Genomic DNA, 19,723 nt, shown 5'->3' with positions numbered 1-19,723 from the left:
CACCACCAGCCACCCCAGGCAGAGCCTCATAGAGCACCACCACCAGCCACCCCGGGCAGAGCATCATAGAGCACCACCAGCCACCCCGGGCAGAGCCTCATAGAGCACCACCAGCCGCCCCGGGCAGAGCCTCATAGAGCACCACCAGGCTCCCCGGGCAGAGCCTCATAGAGCACCACCAGCCACCCCGGGCAGAGCCTCATAGAGCACCACCAGCCGCCCCGGGCAGAGCATCATAGAGCCCCACCAGCTGCCCCGGGCAGAGCCTCATAGAGCACCACCAGCCACCTCGGGCAGAGCCTCATAGAGCACCACCACCAGCCACCCCGGGCAGAGCATCATAGAGCACCACCAGCCACCCCGGGCAGAGCCTCATAGAGCACCACCACCAGCCACCCCGGGCAGAGCATCATAGAGCACCACCAGCCGCCCCGGGCAGAGCCTCAGAGAGCACCACCAGCCACCCCGGGCAGAGCCTCATAGAGCACCACCAGCCACCCCGGGCAGAGCCTCATAGAGCACCACCAGCCACCCCGAGCAGAGCCTCATAGAGCACCACCACCAGCCACCCCGGGCAGAGCATCATAGAGCACCACCAGCCACCCCGGGCAGAGCCTCATAGAGCACCACCAGCCGCCCCGGGCAGAGCCTCATAGAGCACTACCAGCCGCCCCGGGCAGAGCCTCATAGAGCACCACCAGCCACCCCGGGCAGAGCCTCATAGAGCACCACCAGCCGCCCCGGGCAGAGCCTCATAGAGCACCACCAGCCACCCCGGGCAGAGCCTCATAGAGCACCACCACCAGCCGCCCCGGGCAGAGCCTCATAGAGCACCACCAGCCACCCCGGGCAGAGCCTCATAGAGCACCACCAGCCGCCCCGGGCAGAGCATCATAGAGCCCCACCAGCTGCCCCGGGCAGAGCCTCATAGAGCACCACCAGCCACCCCGGGCAGAGCCTCATAGAGCACCACCACCAGCCACCCCGGGCAGAGCATCATAGAGCACCACCAGCCACCCCGGGCAGAGCCTCATAGAGCACCACCAGCCACCCCGGGCAGAGCCTCATAGAGCACCACCAGCCACCCCGGGCAGAGCCTCATAGAGCACCACCACCAGCCGCCACGGGCAGACCCTCATAGAGCACCACCAGCCACCCCGGGCAGAGCCTCATAGAGCACCACCAGCCACCCCGGGCAGAGCCTCATAGAGCACCACCACCAGCCGCCCCGGGCAGAGCCTCATAGAGCACCACCACCAGCCGCCCCGGGCAGAGCCTCATAGAGCACCACCAGCCACCCCGGGCAGAGCCTCATAGAGCACCACCAGCCACCCCGGGCAGAGCCTCATAGAGCACCACCAGCCACCCCGGGCAGAGCATCATAGAGCACCACCACCAGCCGCCCCGGGCAGAGCCTCATAGAGCACCACCAGCTGCCCCGGGCAGAGCCTCATAGAGCACCACCAGCCACCCCGGGCAGAGCATCATAGAGCACCACCTGCCGCCCCGGGCAGAGCATCATAGAGCACCACCAGCCGCCCCGGGCAGAGCCTCATAGAGCACCACCACCAGCTTCCCCGGGCAGAGCCTCATAGAGCACCACCAGCCACCCCGGGCAGAGCCTCATAGAGCACTACCAACCGCCCTCCGCTGCTCACTTTAGAGCTCTCCATATTACACTCATATATATGCTGGTTAGCATTGTAAATGTCAGGCCACGTCTGTGGCAGAAAGCAATAATAATAAAAATAATAAAGAAAATGAAAAACTCTTGCGTACCTGCTTTCCTTTCCTTGTTGCATCCTCCTCCTTCCCTCCTCTCTCATCTTCTCTCCACTCCTTCCTACGCCTCTCTTCTTCCCTCCCCCGTCTCCTCTCTCCACCAGACGGGATATTGCTCCAGTGGAGTCTAGAGCTTTACGAGGTCGTAACTGTAGCCTCAGAGCACTGCTCTCTATGGAAATTTACCTTCGTTACATAAAGTTAAATAATAACACTGCCAGAATACTTTAGTCTTCCCTTTACAAAGAGAATGTGGGTTAGTCGTGTACTCGTGTCCTTGTAATTCCCGGGTTTATATGGCCTGATTAACACGGTTCATTTTGCACCTTACAAGGTGGTAATTTGGTCTTTACTGGTGAGGTCTGGCTGTACCGGTGAGGTCTGGCTGTACCGGTGAGGTCTGGCTGTACCACTGACACAGCAGTGAGGTCTGGCTGTACCACTGACACAGCAGTGAGGTCTGGCTGTACCGGTGATGTCTGGCTGTACCGGTGAGGTCTGGCTGTACCGGTGAGGTCTGGCTGTACCACTGACACAGCAGTGAGGTCTGGCTGTACCACTGACACAGCAGTGAGGTCTGGCTGTACCGGTGATGTCTGGCTGTACCACTGACACAGTAGTGAGGTCTGGCTGTACCACTGACACAGCAGTGAGGTCTGGCTGTACCACTGACACAGTAGGGAGGTCTGGCTGTACCACTGACACAGCAGTGAGGGCTGGCTGTACCACTGACACAGCAGTGAGGTCTGGCTGTACCACTGACACAGCAGTGAGGTCTGGCTGTACCACTGACACAGTAGGGAGGTCTAGCTGTACCACTGACACAGTAGGGAGGTCTGGCTGTACCACTGACACAGTAGGGAGGTCTAGCTGTACCACTGACACAGTAGGGAGGTCTAGCTGTACCACTGACACAGTAGGGAGGTCTAGCTGTACCACTGACACAGTAGGGAGGTCTGGCTGTACCACTGACACAGTTGGGAGGTCTAGCTGTACCACTGACACAGTAGGGAGGTCTAGCTGTACCACTGACACAGTAGGGAGGTCTGGCTGTACCACTGACACAGTAGGGAGGTCTAGCTGTACCACTGACACAGTAGGGAGGTCTGGCTGTACCACTGACACAGTAGGGAGGTCTGGCTGTACCACTGACACAGTAGTGAGGTCTGGCTGTACCACTGACACAGTAGGGAGGTCTAGCTGTACCACTGACACAGTAGTGAGGTCTGGCTGTACCACTGACACAGTAGGGAGGTCTAGCTGTACCACTGACACAGTAGGGAGGTCTAGCTGTACCACTGACACAGTAGGGAGGTCTGGCTGTACCACTGACACAGTAGGGAGGTCTAGCTGTACCACTGACACAGTAGTGAGGTCTGGCTGTACCACTGACACAGTAGGGAGGTCTAGCTGTACCACTGACACAGTAGGGAGGTCTGGCTGTACCACTGACACAGTAGGGAGGTCTGGCTGTACCACTGACACAGTAGGGAGGTCTGGCTGTACAACTGACACAGTAGGGAGGTCTAGCTGTACCACTGACACAGTAGTGAGGTCTGGCTGTACCACTGACACAGTAGGGAGGTCTAGCTGTACCACTGACACAGTAGGGAGGTCTAGCTGTACCACTGACACAGTAGGGAGGTCTAGCTGTACCACTGACACAGTAGGGAGGTCTAGCTGTACCACTGACACAGTAGGGAGGTCTAGCTGTACCACTGACACAGTAGGGAGGTCTAGGTGTACCAGTGACACAGTAGGGAGGTCTAGCTGTACCACTGACACAGTAGGGAGGTCTGGCTGTACCACTGACACAGTAGGGAGGTCTGGCTGTACCACTGACACAGTAGGGAGGTCTAGCTGTACCACTGACACAGTAGGGAGGTCTAGCTGTACCACTGACACAGTAGGGAGGTCTAGCTGTACCATTGACACAGTAGGGAGGTCTGGCTGTACCACTGACACAGTAGGGAGGTCTAGCTGTACCACTGACACAGCAGTGAGGTCTGGCTGTACCACTGACACAGTAGGGAGGTCTGGCTGTACCACTGACACAGTAGGGAGGTCTGGCTGTACCACTAACACAGTAGGGAGGTCTAGCTGTACCACTGTCACAGTAGTGAGGTCTGGCTCTACCACTGACACAGTAGGGAGGTCTAGCTGTACCACTGACACAGTAGGGAGGTCTAGCTGTACCACTGACACAGTAGGGAGGTCTGGCTGTACCACTGACACAGTAGGGAGGTCTAGCTGTACCACTGACACAGAAGTGAGGTCTGGCTGTACCACTGACACAGTAGGGAGGTCTAGCTGTACGACTGACACAGTAGGGAGGTCTAGCTGTACCACTGACACAGTAGGGAGGTCTGGCTGTACCACTGACACAGTAGGGAGGTCTGGCTGTACCACTGACACAGTAGGGAGGTCTAGCTGTACCACTGACACAGTAGTAAGGTCTGGCTGTACCACTGACACAGTAGGGAGGTCTAGCTGTACCACTGACACAGTAGGGAGGTCTAGCTGTACCACTGACACAGTAGGGAGGTCTAGCTGTACCACTGACACAGTAGGGAGGTCTAGCTGTACCACTGACACAGTAGGGAGGTCTAGGTGTACCACTGACACAGTAGGGAGGTCTAGCTGTACCACTGACACAGTAGGGAGGTCTGGCTGTACCACTGACACAGTAGGGAGGTCTGGCTGTACCACTGACACAGTAGGGAGGTCTAGCTGTTCCACTGACACAGTAGGGAGGTCTAGCTGTACCACTGACACAGTAGGGAGGTCTAGCTGTACCACTGACACAGTAGGGAGGTCTGGCTGTACCACTGACACAGTAGGGAGGTCTAGCTGTACCACTGACACAGTAGGGAGGTCTGGCTGTACCACTGACACAGTAGGGAGGCCTAGCTGTACCACTGACACAGTAGGGAGGTCTGGCTGTACCACTGACACAGTAGGGAGGTCTAGCTGTACCACTGACACAGTAGTGAGGTCTGGCAGTACCACTGACACAGTAGGGAGGTCTGGCTGTACCACTGACACAGTAGGGAGGTCTGGCTGTACCACTGACACAGTAGGGAGGTCTGGCTGTACCACTGACACAGTAGGGAGGTCTAGCTGTACCACTGACACAGTAGTGAGGTCTGGCTGTACCACTGACACAGTATGGAGGTCTAGCTGTACCACTGACACAGTAGGTAGGTCTAGCTGTACCACTGACACAGTAGGGAGGTCTAGCTGTACCACTGACACAGTAGGGAGGTCTAGCTGTACCACTGACACAGTAGGGAGGTCTAGGTGTACCACTGACACAGTAGGGAGGTCTAGCTGTACCACTGACACAGTAGGGAGGTCTAGGTGTACCACTGACACAGTAGGGAGGTCTAGCTGTACCACTCACACAGTAGGGAGGTCTAGCTGTACCACTGACACAGTAGTGAGGTCTGGCTGTACCACTGACACAGTAGGGAGGTCTGGCTGTACCACTGACACAGTAGGGAGGTCTGGCTGTACCACTGACACAGTAGGGAGGTCTAGCTGTACCACTGACACAGTAGGGAGGTCTGGCTGTACCACTGACACAGTAGGGAGGTCTGGCTGTACCACTGACACAGTATGAGGTCTAGCTGTACCACTGACAGTAGTGAGGTCTGACTGTACCACTGACAGTAGGGAGGTCTAGCTGTACCACTGACACAGTTGTGAGGTCTAGCTGTACCACTGACAGTAGTGAGGTCTGGCTGTACCACTGACACAGTAGGGAGGTCTAGCTGTACCACTGACACAGTAGGGAGGTCTGGCTGTACCACTGACACAGTAGGGAGGTCTAGCTGTACCACTGACAGTAGTGAGGTCTGGCTGTACCACTGACACAGTAGGGAGGTCTGGCTGTACCACTGACACAGTAGGGAGGTCTGGCTGTACCACTGACACAGTAGGGAGGTCTGGCTGTACCACTGACACAGTAGTGAGGTCTGGCTGTACCACTGACACAGTAGGGAGGTCTGGCTGTACCACTGACACAGTAGGGAGGTCTGGCTGTACCACTGACACAGTAGTGAGGTCTGGCTGTACCACTGACACAGTAGGGAGGTCTGGCTGTACCACTGACACAGTAGGGAGGTCTGGCTGTACCACTGACACAGTAGGGAGGTCTGGCTGTACCACTGACACAGTAGGGAGGTCTGGCTGTACCACTGACACAGTAGGGAGGTCTAGCTGTACCACTGACACAGTAGGGAGGTCTGGCTGTACCACTGACACAGTAGGGAGGTCTGGCTGTACCACTGACACAGTAGGGAGGTCTGGCTGTACCACTGTCACAGTAGGGAGGTCTGGCTGTACCAATGACACAGTAGGGAGGTCTGGCTGTACCACTGACACAGTAGGGAGGTCTGGCTGTACCACTGACACAGTAGGGAGGTCTGGCTGTACCACTGACACAGTAGGGAGGTCTGGCTGTACCACTGACACAGTAGGGAGGTCTAGCTGTACCACTGACACAGTAGTGAGGTCTGGCTGTACCACTGACACAGTAGTGAGGTCTGGCTGTACCACTGACACAGTAGGGAGGTCTGGCTGTACCACTGACAGTAGTGAGGTCTGGCTGTACCACTGACAGTAGGGAGGTCTAGCTGTACCACTGACACAGTAGTGAGGTCTAGCTGTACCACTGACAGTAGTGAGGTCTGGCTGTACCACTGACACAGTAGTGAGGTCTGGCTGTACCACTGACAGTAGTGAGGTCTGGCTGTACCACTGACACAGTAGTGAGGTCTGGCTGTACCACTGACACAGTAGTGAGGTCTGGCTGTACCACTGACACAGTAGTTAGGTCTGGCTGTACCACTGACACAGTAGGGAGGTCTGGCTCTACCACTGACACAGTAGGGAGGTCTGGCTGTACCACTGACACAGTAGGGAGGTCTAGCTGTACCACTGACACAGTAGTGAGGTCTGGCTGTACCACTGACACAGTATGGAGGTCTAGCTGTACCACTGAAACAGTAGGGAGGTCTAGCTGTACCACTGACACAGTAGGGAGGTCTAGGTGTACCACTGACACAGTAGGGAGGTCTAGCTGTACCACTGACACAGTAGGGAGGTCAGGCTGTACCACTGACACAGTAGGGAGGTCTGGCTGTACCACTGACACAGTAGGGAGGTCTAGCTGTACCACTGACACAGTAGGGAGGTCTTGCTGTACCACTGACACAGTAGGGAGGTCTAGCTGTACCACTGACACAGTAGGGAGGTCTGGCTGTATCACTGACACAGTAGGGAGGTCTAGCTGTACCACTGACACAGTAGGGAGGTCTGGCTGTACCACTGACACAGTAGGGAGGCCTAGCTGTACCACTGACACAGTAGGGAGGTCTGGCTGTACCACTGACACAGTAGGGAGGTCTAGCTGTACCACTGACACAGTAGTGAGGTCTGGCTGTACCACTGACACAGTAGGGAGGTCTGGCTGTACCACTGACACAGTAGGGAGGTCTGGCTGTACCACTGACACAGTAGGGAGGTCTGGCTGTACCACTGACACAGTAGGGAGGTCTAGCTGTACCACTGACACAGTAGTGAGGTCTGGCTGTACCACTGATACAGTATGGAGGTCTAGCTGTACCACTGACACAGTAGGGAGGTCTAGCTGTACCACTGACACAGTAGGGAGGTCTAGCTGTACCACTGACACATTAGGGAGGTCTAGCTGTACCACTGACACAGTAGGGAGGTCTAGGTGTACCACTGACACAGTAGGGAGGTCTAGCTGTACCACTGACACAGTAGGGAGGTCTAGGTGTACCAATGACACAGTAGGGAGGTCTAGCTGTACCACTGACACAGTAGGGAGGTCTAGCTGTACCACTGACACAGTAGTGAGGTCTGGCTGTACCACTGACACAGTAGGGAGGTCTGGCTGTACCACTGACACAGTAGGGAGGTCTGGCTGTACCACTGACACAGTAGAGAGGTCTAGCTGTACCACTGACACAGTAGGGAGGTCTGGCTGTACCACTGACACAGTAGGGAGGTCTGGCTGTACCACTGACACAGTAGGGAGGTCTGGCTGTACCACTGACACAGTAGGGAGGTCTGGCTGTACCACTGACACAGTAGTGAGGTCTAGCTGTACCACTGACAGTAGTGAGGTCTGACTGTACCACTGACAGTAGGGAGGTCTAGCTGTACCACTGACACAGTTGTGAGGTCTAGCTGTACCACTGACAGTAGTGAGGTCTGGCTGTACCACTGACACAGTAGGGAGGTCTAGCTGTACCACTGACACAGTAGGGAGGTCTGGCTGTACCACTGACACAGTAGGGAGGTCTAGCTGTACCACTGACAGTAGTGAGGTCTGGCTGTACCACTGACACAGTAGGGAGGTCTGGCTGTACCACTGACACAGTAGGGAGGTCTGGCTGTACCACTGACACAGTAGTGAGGTCTGGCTGTACCACTGACACAGTAGGGAGGTCTGGCTGTACCACTGACACAGTAGGGAGGTCTGGCTGTACCACTGACACAGTAGTGAGGTCTGGCTGTACCACTGACACAGTAGGGAGGTCTGGCTGTACCACTGACACAGTAGGGAGGTCTGGCTGTACCACTGACACAGTAGGGAGGTCTGGCTGTACCACTGACACAGTAGGGAGGTCTGGCTGTACCACTGACACAGTAGGGAGGTCTAGCTGTACCACTGACACAGTAGGGAGGTCTGGCTGTACCACTGACACAGTAGGGAGGTCTGGCTGTACCACTGACATAGTAGGGAGGTCTGGCTGTACCACTGTCACAGTAGGGAGGTCTGGCTGTACCACTGACACAGTAGGGAGGTCTGGCTGTACCACTGACACAGTAGGGAGGTCTGGCTGTACCACTGACACAGTAGGGAGGTCTGGCTGTACCACTGACACAGTAGGGAGGTCTGGCTGTACCACTAACACAGTAGGGAGGTCTAGCTGTACCACTGACATAGTAGTGAGGTCTGGCTGTACCACTGACACAGTAGTGAGGTCTGGCTGTACCACTGACACAGTAGGGAGGTCTGGCTGTACCACTGACAGTAGTGAGGTCTGGCTGTACCACTGACAGTAGGGAGGTCTAGCTGTACCACTGACACAGTAGTGAGGTCTAGCTGTACCACTGACAGTAGTGAGGTCTGGCTGTACCACTGACACAGTAGTGAGGTCTGGCTGTACCACTGACAGTAGTGAGGTCTGGCTGTACCACTGACACAGTAGTGAGGTCTGGCTGTACCACTGACACAGTAGGGCGGTCTGGCTGTACCACTGACACAGTAGGGAGGTCTGGCTGTACCACTGACACAGTAGGGAGGTCTGGCTGTACCACTGACACAGTAGGGAGGTCTGGGTGTACCACTGACACAGTAGGGAGGTCTAGCTGTACCACTGACACAGTAGTGAGGTCTGGCTGTACCACTGACACAGTATGGAGGTCTAGCTGTACCACTGACACAGTAGGGAGGTCTAGCTGTACCACTGACACAGTAGGGAGGTCTATCTGTACCACTGACACAGTAAGGAGGTCTAGGTGTACCACTGACACAGTAGGGAGGTCTAGCTGTACCACTGACACAGTAGGGAGGTCTAGGTGTACCACTGACACAGTACGGAGGTCTAGCTGTACCACTGACACAGTAGGGAGGTCTAGCTGTACCACTGACACAGTAGTGAGGTCTGGCTGTACCACTGACACAGTAGGGAGGTCTGGCTGTACCACTGACACAGTAGTGAGGTCTGGCTGTACCACTGACACAGTAGGGAGGTCTGGCTGTACCACTGACATAGTAGGGAGGTCTGGCTGTACCACTGACACAGTAGGGAGGTCTGGCTGTACCACTGACACATTAGGGAGGTCTGGCTGTACCACTGACACAGTAGGGAGGTCTGGCTGTACCACTGACACAGTAGGGAGGTCTGGCTGTACCACTGACACAGTAGGGAGGTCTGGCTGTACCACTGACACAGTAGTGAGGTCTAGCTGTACCACTGACAGTAGTGAGGTCTGGCTGTACCACTGACAGTAGGGAGGTCTAGCTGTACCACTGACACAGTAGTGAGGTCTAGCTGTATCACTGACAGTAGTGAGGTCTGGCTATACCACTGACACAGTAGGGAGGTCTAGCTGTACCACTGACACAGTAGGGAGGTCTGGCTGTACCACTGACACAGTAGGGAGGTCTAGCTGTACCACTGACAGTAGTGAGGTCTGGCTGTACCACTGACACAGTAGGGAGGTCTGGCTGTACCACTGACACAGTAGGGAGGTCTGGCTGTACTACTGACACAGTAGGGAGGTCTGGCTGTACCACTGACACAGTAGTGAGGTCTGGCTGTACCACTGACACAGTAGGGAGGTCAGGCTGTACCACTGACACAGTAGGGAGGTCTGGCTGTACCACTGACACAGTAGTGAGGTCTGGCTGTACCACTGACACAGTAGGGCGGTCTGGCTGTACCACTGACACAGTAGGGAGGTCTGGCTGTACCACTGACACAGTAGGGAGGTCTGGCTGTACCACTGACACAGTAGGGAGGTCTGGCTGTACCACTGACACAGTAGGGAGGTCTAGCTGTACCACTGACACAGTAGGGAGGTCTGGCTGTACCACTGACACAGTAGGGAGGTCTGGCTGTACCACTGACACAGTAGGGAGGTCTGGCTGTACCACTGACACAGTAGGGAGGTCTGGCTGTACCACTGACACAGTAGGGAGGTCTAGCTGTACCACTGACAGGCAGGATTGATATAGGTCTGTAGTTGTTAACATCTGTGAGATCACCACATTTGTGTACAGGGGTAACTCGCTTTTTTAGGATAACTGGAAAGGTTTGGAGTTCAAGTTCAAGTAGCTTTTCAAAAAATGTTGACAAGTTAGGCAGGATTGATATAGGTCTGTAATTGTTAACATCTGTGAGATCACCACATTTGTGTACAGGGGTAACTCGCTTTTTTTAGGATAACTGGAAAGGTTTGGAGTTCAAGTGACCTGTTGAAGAGCATGAGAATTCTTTGGAGACAATTCCTAACCTATACTTCTTCTCAAGGTCATGTTTTTTATTAATGGGTTTAAGTATTCCCTTTGTAAGCAAGGGATTGTTAAGCCTTTTGGTTATGCTTACAAAAAAGTCACAGGACAGACATTATCAGCAGCAGTTATAAAATTGTCAATAGCAGTTTCATTGTGCAGCCTAAAACTTAACTCCCTTGACTCTAGAGGTATATATATTAGGTTTAGGTTAGGTTTTTTTAATTAAACCAGCCAGGATGAGTGAAGCCATGAAGGGCGTTTTTATTAATTAAAACACCCAAATGTTGGGTGCTTCAGGTGTTGTTCCTCTTGGATGATCTTGTACCTCTCTGTCTCACACCTGTAAGAATGAGTGATATGGTTAAGGGGGAAACAAAGTGCAGGCAAGGCAATGGAGGCCAGTAGTAATCTTAGGGCTAGGATAATTAGAAATTAGAGAAATTAAGTAAGAGAAATTAGCAAGAGAAATCAGGTAAAATTTATTATACTTAACTTTTGTATCATCAGTTTAGTAGTAATTCTTCATCTTCATCATCATCATCTTCACTGTCACAAAGCTCCAGGTAGGGCTCGGAAACATCAACATCCTCTTCCTGGTATCCAAATAAACGCTTTGCATCACTCAGCTTGTCAGAACACAACTTTTGCCCTTGCTTCAAAAGAGCCAAGATTCCACTCTTATTTTTGGTTGATAGGTGCTTCTCTTCAATAGTGTACTTGTTAGGATCCTGTAATATATAGACTATTTAATGGGGTTTAAGACATTTACAAATTTCCCTGAAAATACTAAAGAAATTAGAATAAATAAATAAAGTTTTCGGTAAAAGTTCAAATATATGTAAAACACACCAGTACAGTATATGAAAACCATGGAATTGTCTACCTGTCAAAGTTGTAAATAGCAAGACTTTACTCAAGTATAAAATTCTGCTGGATAAATGTTTATGAAGAACTGAATTGCAACACACATTTAGGCTGTTAGCTTACCTTGCTTAGATATGAAGGAAAAATTCCACATAACAACTCTTCAGTATGTTCGGTTAAAATCTCTCTCTTATTCTTGTAATATGCGAGATAATGCAGCATTTCTTGAACAGTGTGTTGTTGCTCTTCTCTGGATCTCTTCTGAAGCTCCACATCTTCTACTGCCTTCTTTTTTTGAGCAAGGGACACTAATAAAAGAGGAAAATTATATTTACTGCAAGTAAACTACAACTCAATTTAATGTAATTACAGTTTAGGTACTTGCATTATACATACTATACATAGTTTATTGTGCAGTATCAACCTGATAAAAACCTACGGATTATGATACTGCACCTATTTTACAAACAGTAGTGATGATATTTTACTTCAAAAATAAGTAAAGCTTATCCATTATGCATGCTAAATGTTAGTTATCTTGATAAGGCCGAATTGTAACCCCTGATAAAATGAGATGTAGTTACATACCATTTTGGCTATGATGAGGCAATAAATTGTGCCATGGCAGGATACCTTCTATTGCATCCTTTTCACTGAGAATTTCAGAGTTTTCACTATTGTAGATTTTTATGAAGCCTTGAAGCTTTTTCCTATCACACTCATTTCTGTGCCGGAGTGAAGAGCGCATTTTACTGGATGCTGCAAATAAAGTTTTTTGGCTGAAAGTTTTAAAGTTGTTAAAAAAATTTCCTCATCATTTACCTACATAGAAATTATAGACAAGAGCTAAATAGAAATTGCTTCAGAGTTAACAAAGAAATAGTAAGCCTACCTGCATCAGTGGCAATCAGATTTTTGCGATGCCTGATAGAGTCTGCAACTGCCTCGATAGAATATTTTATGTTCTTCGAGGTTGTTCCAGTGTTTAACTCTAACTCCTTACAAATCATTTGTAGGTCAGATCGCCATTCTTGAATCAATGACTTTTGAACATCAAGTTTGTCGATCTCATTTGAAACTGTTATTTCCGTCTCTCTGGCCTATTTGAAAATATAATAAATTTAATGAACAAATCACATTAACCATGATGAGTGGTTCGAACCTATGGGCTTGGCATTCCCAGATGCTTGCTGTAGTTGAATGCGCCACAACATGGTCAAAAGAATTGCAACCTAGGGTACTAATGAACCCACAATTCAATTTTTGTTAATTATGCACGCCCATACCCATTCCATGGGCGGTTGTGCATGCAGTTTCCCATGTACTTGGTCTGTGTCCTCCAGTAGTTTTACCTCTGATGGCCCTTTCAATACACATAGAATTCATATTATTGTGATATATCAATACATGGAGAAAGACATTGAAATGGGGGCATCAAAGGCAGAACTACTGAATGACAGAGACCGAGTTCATGGGGGAATTGTGTGAAACCTGGTTTGGCTTCAGTGGAAGCCTTGGGATCCTTGTGGGTGCAGTAGTACTCCAAGTTGCAATTCATCTGACCATGTCGTGGCGTAGTGAACTAGAGCATGCATCTGAGAGCACTCAGTGCATGGGGTTCAAACCCTCATCACAGTTCCCGTGATATATCACGATACTGTGATTTCTCTGTGAACACATTTGATATATCTCGGAATCATACATTTAGGTTAATTAAATACTATATACTTTATACAAATTAACCTTATTGATATATTGAAAAAGTTCAAGCAGTTAATTCAAGGAAATGGTCGCTAATTTATAATGGAAAATATATGTAGTACATGATCTGAACACATAACTAACCTATAAATGCATTATAATACCTTTCACATATAAATGCATTATAATAAGTTTCAAAATAAATACAAATAAATAAAATAAATATATATTATTTTTAGTACCTTTCTGAGTCGAGTAACTAATGCACGAGCCAGTCCATCAATTTTTCGATGGTTCCAAAAGACTGCACCCTCTGTGAGTTCTTCTGTTCTTTCTGAGAAAAATATTTATAGCAATGAACATCTTGAAGAGCATAGATTAATAACAGTTTCATAACATACCTTTACTCACCACGACCAACTCAAGTTTGACCAATATGTTTTCATTCTTTTATTGATTATTTGAGGGAGTTGATACTTATTGAATACTGAATACAAATCGCATTATACTGATTACAGGGCAGGTAAAATAATAAAAAACTTGATCAGATGAACCATATAAACAAATACCAGCTTTCAGCATGTTTTTAGTTGTAGAGTTGTATCGTGAGAGGTATGCAAACACTTGCTCTGCCTCTTCCCCTAAAGTCATGCCACTTCCTTCTTGCCACCGCCCTCCATACAATACCTTTAACATAAAAGTATACAGTAAAAAAAAATTCAAATTATTGTACAAAAATTAAAAGCCTCCTACTATATTAAATGATACGTATATCATTAATCTTAAACAATCAGAAATCTTAAATTTTTTTACACAAACTGTACTTATTATATTTAATGTAATGTATACATTACATTAAATTTAATTAGTATACATAAATGTAATGTTATATTTTTATTTACCTGACAATACCAAGCATGTCCTTTTGCATGTAGGACTCCTAAAAATGGCTTTGCTTGACCAATGTGAAAATGTGATTGTTTCTGAGCCACAGTTAAGGCCCATGGCCAATATTTGCAAATTATGTCTTGACAAATAAACTTTACGTATTTGAAATACATAATTTGCAAATAGTGGGCATAACTGTACAGCTCTCCTTGATACATATTCAAGGTGTGGAGGATAATACCATGTCGACAGGAGGCCATGCTGATTCCTGTTTCATCCAAACTTTGGAATGAAAGAGGCTTATTTTGAGCAGCTTTCCATGTAGACACTCCACACGTGTGCTTACTCTATTAAACAAAAATATTTATAGTAACTAAATACCCAGTTGGTGAGCATGATTATAATTATGTAGGACGGGTAGAAGGTAGAGATTATTTTGCGCGATAGGCATTGTTGTTGCACATAAGAATTTCTATGGGTTATATTTCCTTATTCAATATATATAAACTATAATGAAAAAATACAAAAATGGCCACCATATGTTATAGTCGCCAAACAGTTATTAGGTAAAATTGAAGGTTTCTCAATATATAATAAAACTCACCTTAGTTTTCAAGCTCTGAATAGTGCCAACATGAGCTTGAACATCTTCATCTTTGCTGAAGATACTATCAGAATAATAGGGGTTTCTGATACCTCTGCAATGATAATTCAGAAATAATTATTTATTGTCTGTAACCACTATAATATTAAACAATGGGTAATGGGGTATCAAAAAATGTTTTATATGAAGAATTCTGATGCACTGCTAAATTTTACATAAAACAAAAATTTACATGGTGTTAGATAAATAAAATGATGATATGGATGCAATTGAAAGGCAAACTATAAAGACATACTCAGTTAAAAAATATGTCATATGACAATGTATATTTATATGTGCATACTTTATTTATAAGAACATTAATTTGAAGACAATATAATTCATTATAATATAGTGTGTGTAGAGAACAAAAGAATACTATACATTAAGTATCTGTAAAGCACATTTTATTACCTCCCAACTTTGTTGTAACGATACAGCTTCTTGTTGCCATCAATATGTACTGCTAAAGGGGTTTTATCACAAGCAGGACACTCATTGTCAGCTTCTCCTCTAATTTTTCTCAGCTCATATTGCTGGAATCGCCATTCGAAGAACACTCTCTTCGAAGTTATATAATTAATGGGTCCAATCTAGGAATAGAATTTTTTAGATGGTGACATTTAAAATGCATATTATGACATAAGATAAATAAACAAAAAAAACATTCCATTTTGTGTTTGAACAAAATTAAAAACTAATTATTAATAAATGAATATACATTACTACAAAATTTTGATAATTTTTGTATTGAAATATAAAACTGAAAATATTAAGAATAACGGTATCAAAACATACACGCCCACGAGAAGCACCAAAGGATTCCAGTGCAGTGACTAATGCCCGAAATGATGTTCCGGGACAATTTCTTTTGATATGGTGCCATGATTCAAGCAGACTGGTGCTGTAGAATGTGCTGCTCTTTCCTAATGATGAATAGAAACCAGACTTGTGCATGGTCTTGCCTAGTTGTTGATGCTCATATCCACAGTGGCATGTATAGATTGGAGTATAGAGGTCATACCTTCCTGTAGTTTAAAATACAGTGCATTGAGTGGTGTGGCGACTTGCTAAAATAGTGATGTAAAAATTAACATTTATAGCAACAAAAATTTCAAAATGTATTGTGATTCAGGAATATCCGGTAATGGAAATAAAAGGGTAAATTTTAAAGTTTATTTACCCATTATAGTGATGAAGATGCAGAGATTGCTGGAGCTTGAAATTTTAAACTTGCAATCTGTGCAGTTGGGGCAAGAATTTGGTGGTTGGGCTGGTACAACAGGTTCTGGTAACAAAGAAAAGGAAGACAGTTTGACAAAATGAGTTTTATGGAAAAGAATTTCAGACTGAATATTTCATTGTTTCTTGATTGTACAAAATATTGACATTATTCTCCAGATAATGACCGAGAAATTCACAGAAAAGAAACAATCAGACGATTAAATCAATCTATAAAACCAAGTGTCAGGTTTAAACTTTAAGACTTCTCCAAATGTTGTAATGACTGAAATGAAACATTTATTCATTTTATTTTGTTATACCAAGATAATCGTAGCTCTAGACTGGGATTGGGAAGTAGAAGTAATCTCGGAACAAAGTACGGATTTTATACAGGTATCGTATACTTACTCCAGTGAAAGATATTTCCTTCAGGGCACACAGTTTGTGTCGGGTCTAATGGCTCATAAAAGCCATTTTTCCAATATAATCTGTGGTGGAAAGGCATGAGAAAATGTTGCATTTGGTCACAAATGTGACACAAAAATGCAAAACAGTCTTCACATTTGATGCTTGCCTCACAATTTGTACATTGTACACAAACTTTACCTGATGAAAAAAGGGGTAATTATTTATACTAATTTTAAATACTGTATACCTAACATTTTAAACAATCTGAAGTCTAAATGTATTAATAGAGTGTCATTAATTTGCATATGATGCTTATTATACAGTATAACCTTAATGAACACAGCAATATTTAATTTACCTTTATCTGGAACACCCAACTCAGACAATGTCCAATCGAACAGCATTGCCCTGCTTTCTCCCCAATTAATCTCTGCATTTTTTCTTCTTTTTTGCCAGTCAGAAACACTTGGCTGAGAATCTTTAATTTGTTCAAGTTCTGCAGCAAGTACTTTGAAATATGGGATTAAAAATTAGTAAGAAAAATTTGTAAGTGAAAGGAATGATTAGTATAATATGTTAAACAAAATTTCATAGGCATTAAGCACAATTTTGGTACATAATATTTATGACGTGTGTCCATTAAATAAACCCTCATTTAAATACCAACAAATGATGTTGGGACATACCAACATCAAATGATTCCAAAGTTTCTTCACCAGCTGCCAAATAACTTTGAGTGTACGTTCTGCCACTAGTAGAATAGCCCGCATTTTGAATGTGTGGTGGTGAAAGTATAGCAGGCAGAATGTCTGGGTGGCACATTTGAAGATTTAAGCATGGTACATAATTGCAAATTGTATACAAGTATTAATATTTTCAGACAAATCTCAAGATATTACTATAACTAACTTTATGCTACCAAGTTGTTCAGTGTTATAGTAATTTAATCTCCATAATTGTCTAGCATACACTTAAAAATAGGCAACAAATATTATTGGAAAGTACACAAATAACAGCTGTAGAAATATTGTTAAAAAAATAATAGAAGATTACCATCAGATTGGGGTGCAGCTGGTCTTTGTTTTGAATTAATGTGTGATACATCCTGTATGTTATCTTTTTTCTGTTTCTTGTTTGTCACCTTTATTGAGTTTGGTTCCTCCACGTTTAAGAGTCTCTTCAAGTACTCATTTCTTTGTATCATTGCAGCACGTGCTTTCTGGTACTCACGTTCAAGATGTTCTCTAGTCATCACTGCTATTCTCCGGTGAAATTCTGAAGAGAAAATAATAGTGTTCGAAGGAAAAGTACAAGAACAAAACAAGAAAATTATGCTTATGCAAAATTATGCTACAATGTACCTATTAATAATCTTAAAATTTGCTACAAATTACCTACTTATAATTATGTGTTAAATTATGGACTTTCCCATAATGATATGCATGTTAGTGGCATTACCTATACTGCCTACCTGGAGCCCCCTAGAGAGATAGTGACACAAGTTAAGGTAATCCCTTTAGTAAGGTGCTGGGTCAACATAAATAAGCTATAACTAATAAGGACACAAATCAATATGTTCATTTAACAGTGGTATTAACATTTATATAAATATAGCTAAGAATAAGTTTTTACAAGTGTAACAAAGTGAAAGAAATGTATGAAAATTTTGATGATATATTAAAATGCTCATTGATTGAACTTGTCTTCCTATATATAAAGTATAAAAATAGTAAACACAGTACCATTATTGTTGTCTGTAGTTATTTTTGGAACATCTGGTATGTACAGCATACTGTCAAAATCCGATGATCTATCTGAAAAATTGATTGGTAGCGTAAATATTTGAATTCATTGCATAGCCTTTTATACAAACAAAAAAGAAAAATTGTACAGAAAAGCTAACACAACATTATAACACCTTTCTGTGGTACTTTCTATGGTACAAAAGAAAACAAACCTTAATTATAAAGGAAAATAAACTGACAGAAGAACTATGAATACTGCTGAAAATACTTTCCACAAAATATCTGAACCAAGGGATAGTACCCCGAGATTTGAAATATGAAAATTTCACCCTTACAGTATTTAAAAAAAAAGCAGAAAGAGTTAAGCACAAAACTAATGTCCGATCAGCTAGGTATAACACATCTGCAAGCTCATGGCGAAAATCCTAAGGGAGGGAATCATTTACCATCTTTCAGTGAAAAATCTTATTCAATCGACACACCATGGTCTTCTTAAAAACAGATGCTACCTTATAAACCTCCTCACTTTTGGGACATGGTAACATGGTACTCAGATAAAGGGTTTCCGGTGGATGTAGTATACATGGATTATGCTAAAGACTTTAATAAGGTACCACATGGAAGACTAGCAAGGAAATTACAGGTTCATGAAAAAAATTGTAAAGTGCACAAAACAATAGTTAAAACAAAGAGAGCAAAAGGTCATACTAAATGGGAATGAATATGAAGAAATGTGTTAAGTTGAGTACCTCAGGGGTCCATTTTTAAGTCTAAAATATTTTTCATATATTGAACATCTATGATATAGAAAAGAATATAATCTAATCAACCACATCCTCATATTTGCAAATGCCTGGCATTTCACGAGCACTTTGTCCGGGGTTTATATTCTAGCCGGGGAGGATTTACTGGGTTAGGCTAACCTAACCTAACTTAACCAAACCAAACCAAGTATCTCAAGTTACAAATATCTCTGGGAATTCATATTATCTGCTGTTGTAGAATTGACAAAATGGACAGTGTCAACAAAATTATTCCCACATACTCCGTCACTATGTGATGGAGTACACATAGAATAGGGACTGAATTGTCCCTGACAGGGACAATTCTGTAACAAATGTTCTAGCATAAAACTTTGTACAGTTTAGTAATTCCTTACCATTTGATGTACTAGGTAGATCCATGTTTGGTGAAGTTTTATAGCTGGAGCTGGAAGATCCTGTCGAGATGACTTCTTCAAAGAGAATAGCTTCAACACATTGTGTCTTGAGTCTTCCAGTACTTGGCCTACAGTTACCAGATCTGATTTACAGAAACTAGTGAACTATGGAGATAAGATTGTTAATAATATACTTTTTTTGAGATTCATATGACTTGCAGCTTAAAAACCAATCTTATTTTAAAATAGTA

The 19,723-nt window shown here is 45.5% G+C and overlaps 1 long non-coding RNA gene across 1 annotated transcript; it reads right to left on the bottom strand.

Annotated features, from left to right (window-relative positions):
* Positions 1-16,942: 16,942 nt before the first annotated feature.
* Positions 16,943-18,038, bottom strand: LOC138353870 (uncharacterized). Its single transcript, XR_011223289.1, has 3 exons — positions 17,622-18,038; positions 17,255-17,377; positions 16,943-17,076 (listed from the first exon to the last, which is right to left on the bottom strand). It is a non-coding gene; the product is annotated as an uncharacterized lncRNA (long non-coding RNA).
* Between the last annotated feature and the right edge of the window lie 1,685 nt (positions 18,039-19,723).

This window comes from Procambarus clarkii, chromosome 60 (genome assembly GCF_040958095.1).
Source record: "Procambarus clarkii isolate CNS0578487 chromosome 60, FALCON_Pclarkii_2.0, whole genome shotgun sequence".
Taxonomy (NCBI): Eukaryota; Metazoa; Arthropoda; class Malacostraca; order Decapoda; family Cambaridae; genus Procambarus; species Procambarus clarkii.
This window is presented reverse-complemented; position numbering and strand designations above follow the sequence as displayed.